We start from the raw sequence: 11133 nt of genomic DNA on the forward strand, positions 1-11133 counted from the left end.
ATTTGGAGATTTGGGATTCCACATAAGAACAGATATTATGGAATACCTACAAGTGACCCCACCAACACGTGGTAGCAATTTGGAGGCCAAATCATGCCAATGATGGAGCACAATTTATTGTTTTCAACATAATGAAAGAAGGCTTATACTAGTGATAGCCCTAGTGTCGAGAGTCCTATTGGTGTTTTTCAATTTGAATTGAACCTGTATAAGTGTGTCTTCAAGATGAGGAGTGTTTCAAGATTCTAGATTCGATTAATTATGACAAAAATTGGTAAATTCACAATATAAATATCTAGGTAACCACAAAGTAGCGTTTTGTTATTCAGTTTGAGGAGCCAAGAATTTTCAGTGAGTATCAGACAACCAAGATGGAACTACACAAAATCTCAAAATAAGTAATAGGTTGGGGTTTTGTTTTGACTTCCACTGCATTTTTCATGTTTTTGAGATCAAGAGGACTATCCTAGTCTAGTAATCAAGCCCAATCTCGTAATCTGGTTTGTACTGTATCAACCAAAGAGAGTATGAATTAGGCTGTTTAGAACCTTTAGAGCCCATACAAGAAAAATATTATCGGACACATCAAATGACAAGCCTTATCAAATCATGTGTAAAAGATCCGCACATGTGAGTTTTTAAGAGAGATGAACGTCGTGTATTAAACAGAAAACAAAACTCATGTGTTTGCAGTACTAGTTTGACAATGATCAATGATAAAAAATAGGAAAAGACCCGATAGGGTATTATTGTGTCGAAATAGAAGATACGGCTAGTGAGTTTCAAGAGTTGGTACTAGTGGATTACAAAACGGAGATAGGTACTTTTGAAGACAATGGACTTGTGTATGTAGTTGTATTTGACTCTTATATAGTTGATAAGTAGGGAATGACTGGCACAATTATCCTTTCGTTGTGTGATCTTGTAATGCTGGCATTCATCACACCCTTTTGCGAAAAGTGATGCATCCTTGAATAAGATAGGTCACCAATAACCTGATTGCAACACCTTTCTAGTAGTTAGTTCCCCTGAGAAATGTCCTCCGGCTATACCCATGTGGGCTTCTTGTAGTATGTATAAATACTCATCTTCATGAGCACAACATCTAAGAATTTTTTCCTTCCATAGCTTGTAGAGTGTTCTTGCAATTAGAGAAATGCAACAGTCAATATTGAACAACCAAAAGAGTAACCTCATCTAATCAATAAACCTAGCGGGAGATTCATCAAGATAAATGAAGCAAGGAGAGTGTCAGCAGATCGCACTTATACATGCCTATAAAGGTTCATGTACGGGGATCATTATAACTTCTATAGGTGTGAAGAGCCCAATGCTAGGGAGTTGATAGATCTATATGTCAGGCCAAGGGCTAGGACAATGGACACACATGCAGTATAGGGGGCCTATAAATAGCACGGCCAAGGGCCTATATAGGGCATGGTTGGGTGGAGAAGAGCATGTGGTTGTCCCCCATCTTACAATAATATCAGAGCTCAAGAGAGGGGGAGAGCGGGGAATGACATGGAGGGCTTGGTAGGCATGAGGTTTTTCATCTCTCTCTCTCTCTCTCTCTCTCTCTCTCTCTCTCTCTCTCTCTCTCTCTCTCTCTCTCTCTCTCTCTCTCTCTCTCTCTCGCTCTCTCTCTCTCCCCCCCCATCCCTACATCTTCGAGCCCATCTTGTTGAGTGCGATCCGCACCATTGCCTCCATTCATCTTAGCTCCCATTCTCTACGTTGCGAGACAGGACGTTGGGGCACTCGTGGCAAGGAGTCTCATCGACTTTGCACCTTATGCCCTCGTCAAGTGCGAGAGAATGAGTACCACACACTACTTGAGTGCTCATCTTTTGACCACATTAGGTCCTCTTTTCCCCATATATCCAACCATGAGCTCTCCATACATACCTTCCTCTCCCAACCACGATGTGAACTCTCTATTGTGACGCTCATTTCAGCCATTTTTGAGCATGGAGAGTCACTTATGACCTCACTCACACCACGTGATATGTTCGTTTGGTCCCATAGATCATATTTGACCTCCACAGACAATAGTAGAACTCTCTATCTCTCTCTCTCTCTCTCTCTCTCTCTCTCTCTCTCTCTCTCCCCCCCCCCCCCCCCCCCCCCCCCGAGCGACTCTATAATTTTGGTGTTTAACTCTCTAGTCACTGACAAAGAATGGATGCTTTGAGAGTTGGTTGCCTTTGAATTATGTGCTAAAGTAATATGTCATCCTTAATTGAAAAGCTCAACATTAAACTTCAGGTACTCCCTAGCATACCAAGTCAATTACATGTATTCTATGGCATTAGCAGATTGTTTGATGTCGGGACGAAATGTAGACTCATGGTTTGTCGAGAAGATGACTAGTGTTTATTATCTTCGAACTTCTCTTTTGGGAATTTTATGTGGAACGAGTTAAATAAAAATGGATCCCGTTATAAATCCTTAATATCTTGGGAAAACATTAAGTTAGATCGATTAAACTATGGCATAGAGTTGACGCTTCATCTCTCTCTTCTCCTAGGTAGTGAACCCTTTTCTACCAGTGATTGACGAACCACTAAATTACAACACTCCATAAAACTCACGGTTAAAAACCTAGCGTATTTTTTTTTCTGAGAGGCCTTACTGCTTTAGGCTAGAAAAGAACCTTACTGCTCTCCTTCTTGTTACCATATACATGTGGCAGTCATGTGTCTAAACACGCTTAAAACCCCTGGGCATTTTTTCCCTCACTAGGAGGTTTTCCCCCCCGTTCATTATATACGCCCATCACTCTAGGGCTAACTTATCTTTCATTGCACACTAAGTGATATACTCTCTGTTGTGTGCCTTGAGCTTCCTTCATCTTCTCCAAGATGTGTGCGTTTTCTTGCAACCCTGATCCCAACAATTGGTATTAGAGCAGGTTGTGTCCTCCCAGGCTTACTCGCCAGTAGCGCCAGCACACGCCTGATCACTTTCTCTAATTTTTGTGAGCTTTGGAGAGTGTTCACAAGTCGACAAATATTCTTGGCTCAGATTTTTTATTTGGGCTCAATTCGGCCTCTGTTTCCACTATTTCGTCATTTTGTGCAGAATTTCTATCAGTGTTATTTCCCATAATAGGTCCCGTACAGCCTTCTGTGGTTTGTGCTATATAGCACGTGTTATTCCCACTGTGTTTCTCCTCTTTTTGGGCAGTTTTCACATCAGGTGCAACATTTGCCATGGTTGACAACAACACATATGTGTTCCAAGATGTTTGCTGCTGAGGATAGGTTGGATGGGCACAATTACCCTATGTGGGCTTACATGATGCAACATGTCCTTGTGTCAAAGGGCATTTGGAACATTATGCAGGGCATTGATCTCTTGGAGAGTCCACTATGTAAAAATTGCATATGGCATGTGCGAGCAAGAGGTATTTAAATAATCCCTTACATATATATTTTCAAGTATTATATGTACCCCTTATGTATGCATTTTTGTAAAAAAATTAGCCCTTATGTATGAAAAATTTCACTTTCTCAATTAAGAAACCCTTTATGTAAGTGCTTTTTTTTTTTGTAAATGTACCTAATTATAAATCCCTTATTTTGTCTCACGTGCTATCTTATATATTTCCTAGTGGACACCCCGGGATTGATGTACGTCTTGGTTTTGAGGATGTAGGTGATGTTGAGGATATTGTAGGTTTTGGTGGCAGGGTTGCTGCTGCGAGAGTTGTTTTGCCTGCGGCTTGAGCAAGCTTGTTGGGATGTAAAAGATGCGCGAGCTCATGCATTGATTGCGTTGTCTATGAAGCGCACTATTACTCCTCACATTCATTCAGCAAAATATGCAAAACAGGCTTGGGATATTCTAGATGGTCTTTATGCAAGTCGCAATGATACAAAAATTGCATTGATGTATAAAGAGCTGGAGTCAAAGATTATACATGAGGAAGATGACATGGACACTTTCTTTGATGGTGTCAAGGATATCAATGAGAAACTTATTCTTACATGCGAAGTCATTTCAGACAGTTCCCTTGTGCAGACTATTCTTGATGCCTTGCCAGATTCTTACCAAACTTTTGCTAGTACTTGGAGACTCATAACCCAAGGAAATCCAGAAGCTGTCAAGTTTGATGCATTATGCACATTGCTATTGCAAGAGTCACTTTCCAGAAAAAACAAGACTAGATAATGTGCAATTGAATAGGCCTTTATTGCTGCTCAAAGAAATGGTGGTAATAGCAATGTAGCCACTTCTCATGGTTCTTCTGCAAGCAAGTGGTAAATCACCTGTTCCTAATGCTTTTGATGGTAGTAATTTGTCTGAGAATTCTGGTGATAAGGGAAAAAAGAAGATGCGTTGCCATTATTGTAAAGCTAACGATCATTTGATCAAGAAATGTCCTAAGTTGAAGGCCAAAGAGGCTAAGAAGAAAGAGGCTTGTTCCACTACTAATGCTAGTTCCACTACTAATGTTGGTTTCACTACAAATGCAGCTATTGTTGAGTTTTTTGTGAAAGGAGACTGTGATGTTGATGCTGATGCAGAATGGGCTTTTAGTGCAGAGTGCACTTATGGTCCTACTGTCCATGATGAATATATGTTAATTGTTGCAGATGCTCATGTGTGGTACTTTGATAGTGGTGTTACAAAGCACGTTACCTCTCATCGTGACTTGTTATCTCTTTTGAGGACATCCCTCATGAGAATTCAGTCACTTGTGCCAACAATGCCTCTGATCCGGTCAAGGGACTTGGAAAGATTGTGCTTACTACTGCAAATGGCAATTCTTTCACACTTGTTGATGCATTGTATGTACCTGGGATCAAGAAGAATCTTTTGTCTGTATCTGCACTTGCTAGACTTGGTCTTGTAGTCAAATTTATGGATGACAGATGTACTGTATATGATCTCAATTTTGATGATGAAATTGTTGCATCTGGCATTTTATGTCATGGGCTGTATAAGCTCACTTTATCTAACAAGCGTAGGTAGAATTTTGCAAATGCAGTTGTGGGTGTAAAACTTTGGCATGCACGTTTTGGGCATCTGATTTTTTCCAGTTTGGTGTGCTTGCTGAAATTTGATATGGTTGTTTCTTTGCCACCTCTTGAAGCACCTGTAGAACATGTTTGTGAAGGTTGTATTTTGCGTAAGATGCAGCATTCTAAGTTTCCAAAGGATGGTTCAGTTAGGGCCACATGCAGGTTGCAGCTTGTGCATACTCATGTTTGTGGGCCCATGCAAACTCCATCCTTCGGCAATAACCAGTACTTCATGACTTTCATTGATGATTACTCCAGGCATGCATGGGTATATCCACTTAAATCCAAGTCCAAAGTGTTTTTGCTTCAAGCAATTCTTGGCAATGGCTGAAAATGTCTCGAAATGTACTAAGCGCACCCTCTGTTCCGATCGAGGGGGGGACATGAATTTAATGCATTTCTGGCTAGTCGTGGGATAAAACAACAATGTACACTGCCTTATAAGCCTCAACAAAACAATGTTACTAAGAGGAAAAACAAGTCACTTACGGAAATGGCACGATGTATGGTCAAAAGTCAAGCTTTTCCACATTCATTTTGGCTTGAGGCTATCAAGTGTGCCACTTATGTACTAAACATGTGTCCTACAAAAGCTTTGTAGTATGTAACTCCATATGAAGCATGGCATGCTAGAAAGCCTTCTATTGAGAACATGCATGTTTTTGGTAGTTTGGCATATGCTTTGGTGCCACAAACACAACACAGAAAATTGGATGATAAGGCTGTCAAATGTATTTTTGTTGGTTATAGTGCTGAAAGAAAAGGTTACACGTTGTATCATCCACAAACAAAGCGTAGCTTGGTCTCACGAGATGTTGTTTTTGTGGAAGATTTTGTTCAGTCCTTGCTGTCATGTACTAAAGATAGTAATGTAAGCTCACATGACATTTATGACACTTTGTTGCCTCTTTTCAATGGTGGAAGTTCGAATGTAAATTCCAATGAGGCAAATGTATAGCCTATGGGGTTTCTAAAAATGTTATAGATCAGCCTATTACTGATGCTGATGTACATGATGTACTTGATGAGGAAAGGGCTAGGAATAAGCAGGCTAGAGGTATGCCTAAATGGCTGGTGCATACCCTGCGTGATAGTAATGTGGATGCACCTTTGTCTAGTCATACTCATTCAGGTTCTCGCCATGCATCTTATGCATCAGATTGTTATGCTTTGGTTGTGTCTAGCTTACATGATGTTGAAGAACGTCTGTCTTTTGATGAAGCACAGAATTCAAAAAATTGGATGGCTGCCATGCAATCTGAATATGACACACTTATAGAAAATGACACATGGACTTTATGTGATTTTCCTCCTGGCAAAAAGATCATTGGTACAAAGTGGGTTTACAAGTTGAAACGCAAGCCGGATGGTGAGATTGATCGTTGTAAGACTCGACTTGTTGCAAAAGGTTATGCACAACAAAAAGTCATAGATTATAAAGAGACTTTTCTCCCACTTGTCGTATGACTACTGTGCATTTTCTATGTGCATTAGCAGCTCATTTTGGTTGGGATGTACATCAGTCAAACATTGCTACTACTTTCTTGAATGGTGACATATTTGAGGAACTTTATGTAACACAGCCTCACGGTTTTGCCAAGAAAGGACAAGAGGATAAAGTATGCAGATGCAAGAAATATTTGTATGGGTTGAAGCAATCTCCTTGTGCTTGGTATGAGAAAGTTGACACTCATTCGGTCAAACGAGGTTTTCATAACAGTCCAATAGAAAGCACATTATATGTAAAGCATGAGGGTGATGCACTTCTCATTATGGTTCTTACTGTGGTTCTCCATGTGGATAAATTGCTGATTACTAGACCAAATGAGAGAGATGCTTCTGAATTTAAGGCTGATTTGAATGCTACTTTCAAGATGAAAGATTTGGGGTTGTTGCATCAATACTTGGGTATACAGTTCAAGCAGTGTAATGATGGTATTGCCTTGTGTCAAAAGAACATTTCTTTGTAAGTTTGGACTTGAGGATTGCATTTCCACTCCCATGGAAATAGGTTTGAAGTTGAGTCTTCATGATGCTAGTGATCCTGCCGATGCCACTCTTTATCAAACTATTGTTGGCTGCCTCATTTATGTATGTAACACGAGCCCGGTTATTCAGTTTGAAGTCTCAAAGATCGGCAGATTTATGCATAGCCTAGGGTCTAAGCATTGGCAAGCTATCAAGAGGATTTTTTGCTACTTGAGTGGCACTTTACATCTTGTCTTGTTTTATCCCAAGGGAGATCATTGTTGCCAGATTTACATGCTTTTTCAAACTCAGATTGGGATGGTTGTTTTGGCACACGATTGTCCACAAGTGGTTTTTGTTTCATGCTTGGCAGCTCATACATATCATGGTTGAGCAAGAAGCAACCTACTGTGGCCACTTCCAGTTGTGAGGATGAGTACAGGGCAGTCTTCACAGCTACGGTTGAGTGTGTATGGCTCAGACGCCTTATGGCTTATTTGGGTGCTGACAAGACACTACCAACACTATCCACACTGACAGTTAGAGCGCATTGGCAATTGCAAGGAACCCACTTTTTCATGCTCGCACGAAGCACATTGAGGCGCATTACCACTATGTCAGGGAGAGGCTCTCAGTAGGAGAGATCAACTTGGCTTATGTGCCAACACAGGATAACCTTGCAAATATTTTCACAAAGGCATTGTCTCGTGAGAAGTTTCACAAAGGCATTGTCTCGTGAGAAGTTTGAAGCTTTTCGCAAAGCTATGGGCTTACTTCCCTTTGTGATTTGATCATGTCCTATACTCCGTGTGCCAACTCTCATTCACCACATCACTCCTAGGGAGGATTTGTTACCATATACATGTGGTAGTGATGTGTGTGAACCCACTTAGGACCGTCGTGGCTTTTTTCCCCTCACTAGGAGGTTTTGTTCTCCGTGCATTGTATATATGCCCATCACTCTAGGGCTAACTTATCTTAGTAATATACTCTCTGTTGTGTTCCTTGAGCTTCCTTCGTCTTCTCCAAGCTATGAGAGTTTTCTTACAACCCTAATTCCAACACCTCTCTCTCTCTCTCTCTCTCTCTCTCTCTCTCTCTCTCTCTCTCTCTCTCTCTCTCTCTCTCTCATGAACAACATATGTCAAAAACACTACTACAGGCTACTACTTAACAATAGACAAAGCTCATACTACAGTATACGGTTTTTTGAAATAAAAGATTCATAGAAATCCTTGTTGTGAGGTCGCCAAGGGTGAATTGTCATGGTTTTTTGGATAAGATAAACAAAAACAATGGAGACTTTGCCAAATATTTCAAAAAAACTAAGGACTTGAGAGATTCATTCTGAAGCAATCATATAAACATGGATCGGTTATGCACAAATAGAAGTAATCTTTTACAATTAGATGTCCCATAAAAGGATGAATAGTTAAAGAAAAAAGGAAGCTTTATGCTTAGATGCCCCCTACAAGATGAGTATAAAGTGATGCATGTGTGAGTATGTTGTGTGTAAACGACGTGAGATGTTTAATTAAAAAACACATTTAAAATGCAACATAGCTAGACCTTATGATGATATGATGATAGCAAACCTTTGGGTTGAGAAAACAATACTATATGTTGGTGGTAAGTGAGGTGCTTGGTTGGATTAGGCCCATACTTCAACTTATGTAATTTAAGGATTTTTTTAAGGGATAAGCGAGATATAACAAAATATCCTCGTTTGTGAGGTCGCCATTGGTGAATTGACTTTATATATATATATATATATATAATTATCAAAAAACAGGGGATACTCTTGCAAAATTTTCCAAAATCTGGGGACTTAGTAATCGCTTATACTCGTATAAACATGGGTCATTATGTATGAAGGGAGGTTGAGTTTAAATCTTAGGTATCCCATAAAGGTTTCATAATAAGCTCTAAAATAACACAAGGTATAGTTGATTGGCAACAAGCTAGAAACAAATTATGGATAACTAATGGTCTCACGATGATATGGGGTATTAATTAATAGCCTCCTTGAAAGTAGAATGAATGGCCCCAGGTTACTCCCATTCTCCTCTTCTCTTTCTCTCTTTAATCCCACCCCCTTTTTCCATGAATTTTATTTGAATTGTTATGTGAAGGTTGATTCCCATACTCCATTCCCAAGGATTAGACTCTCTTTTGATGATGCTGATCCAAAAACGCATAAGTGCGCATACTTACCCAGTGGAAAACCTCGTCCATCTTCCATAATAGATTTCTTGGAAGGATGTCGACCAGGCCTGCTCAGCAAGCCAAAAGTACCCATTAAGCCAAAACATGCCATAGTAGCAAAAAAATCATAAAGAATTGGATTATGCCTGATAGGAAGGCAAAAAACCTAACCCCTAATATATACAAGGAGAGTGAGGTGGTCTAGGGCTATGGGACGATAACAAGCAGAATGGGTTATTTGGATACATGTCTTCCCATCAAGGTAAGTTCCCATAAATGAATGTCAGGCCAAGGGCTAGGACAGTGGACACACATGTAGTATAGGGGGCCTATAAATAACATGGCCAAGGGCCTATATAAGGCATGGTTGGGTGGAGAAGATCATGTGGTTGTCCCCCATCTTACAATGGTATTAGAGCTCAGGAGAGGGGGAGAGCAGGGAATGACATGAAGGGCTTGGCAGGCATGAGGTTTTACATCTCTCTTTCTCTCTCTGTCTCTCTTTCTGTGTGTGTGTGTGTGTGTGTGTGTGTGTGTGTGTGTGTGTGTGTGTGTGTGTGTGTGTGTGTGTGTGTGTGTCCAAAGCTTCAATGGCTAGCAGTCCACGTAGGAACAATCCCCTGACCACAAGCAAGATAGAGTCCTTACCTGCATCCATCCAAACAAGACAACAATTCAGTTAGCATTGGATGTGTTTTACAGGTATCAATGGACCATATCAGTTGTTATCCATGTCCATCTTATAGGATTTAATTACTTTAGACAAGCTAGGTCATTTATTAGAACTTGTATGTTAGCAGTCTTTACTTATTACTTCCAAAATGAGTGGTACAATCTACCTTCTAATCTGAGTGGTGAAGTCCACCAAGAATCCAAACATTTCAAGAGCCATAGCTTGGTAGCTATGCTTAAGCCCAGAATACCGACCATATACTTACCTTCAGAAGTAGCAATCCCATGGTTTCATTGGCATCTTTTCAAACAAAGAGAGGTCATGTCCGACCTTTTTTGTATAAGATGCCTAGTCATTTAATTCTATTGTTTAACAACCAGAGGTACCAGATGAGGGTAATGAATACCTCCCTTTTTATAACTAGTAAGACACCAGTATAACCAGTCAACAGAGTAGCAAGACTCCATCTATTCAATGTGGAACCTCATTTTACGAGCCATAGCTTGGAAGCTATGCCAAAGCCGAAAATACCAGCCATATACTTACCTTCATAATCCCAAAATATCCACAAGTCATCAGCATCCCTTAAAGAACGGTAGTGTCTGGCCCTGCTTGAGTAAGATACCTTACTTGTTCAACAACCAAAGGTACTAGATGAGATAAATAACACCCCAAACAGTCGCTTCATATGAAATCTCAAGGGCCAAACTGTACTTAAGCCCAGGTGTGGCAACAGTTTATCAAGACAAACTAACAAAGACTGTTTTAAACAAATAACTTCCAATCCTGCTAATCATGCAGCGTGTCATACTGTTTAATAAAGAGAGAGTAAATTAACGTCCTGCAGCGGCTAAGAACAGAGCCAATACAACAACCAATAGCTCACAACCTATAGCGGCTAAAAACAGAGCCATAATAACCAGTAGCGACCAACCTGCAATGGCTGAATATAGCCAATACAACAATCTGTAGCAAAAAAATAGTCCATGCACGTGTTCGACAGAAACACAGCCCCATTTTAAGCATAAGAGGTCTCAAGGCCCAAGCTAAACACGCTTCGGCACAGCAGTTTATTTCAAGACCAACCTTCAGTGTATATAACAACCAACATAATACCACAACCGAAACAAACTAAAACTGGTACTGGTAGTAAGGTAAAACAAACACAACACCTGAGATGTTTGAGCAACAAGCTCCATAGTAAGTTCAGACAATAACGACACTAAGCAGAGAGAAAAAAACCTAATCCAAGGCTAAGTG

Source organism: Adiantum capillus-veneris, chromosome 2 (assembly GCF_014529385.1).
Source record: "Adiantum capillus-veneris isolate H3 chromosome 2, ASM1452938v2, whole genome shotgun sequence".
NCBI classification, from domain to species: domain Eukaryota; kingdom Viridiplantae; phylum Streptophyta; class Polypodiopsida; order Polypodiales; family Pteridaceae; genus Adiantum; species Adiantum capillus-veneris.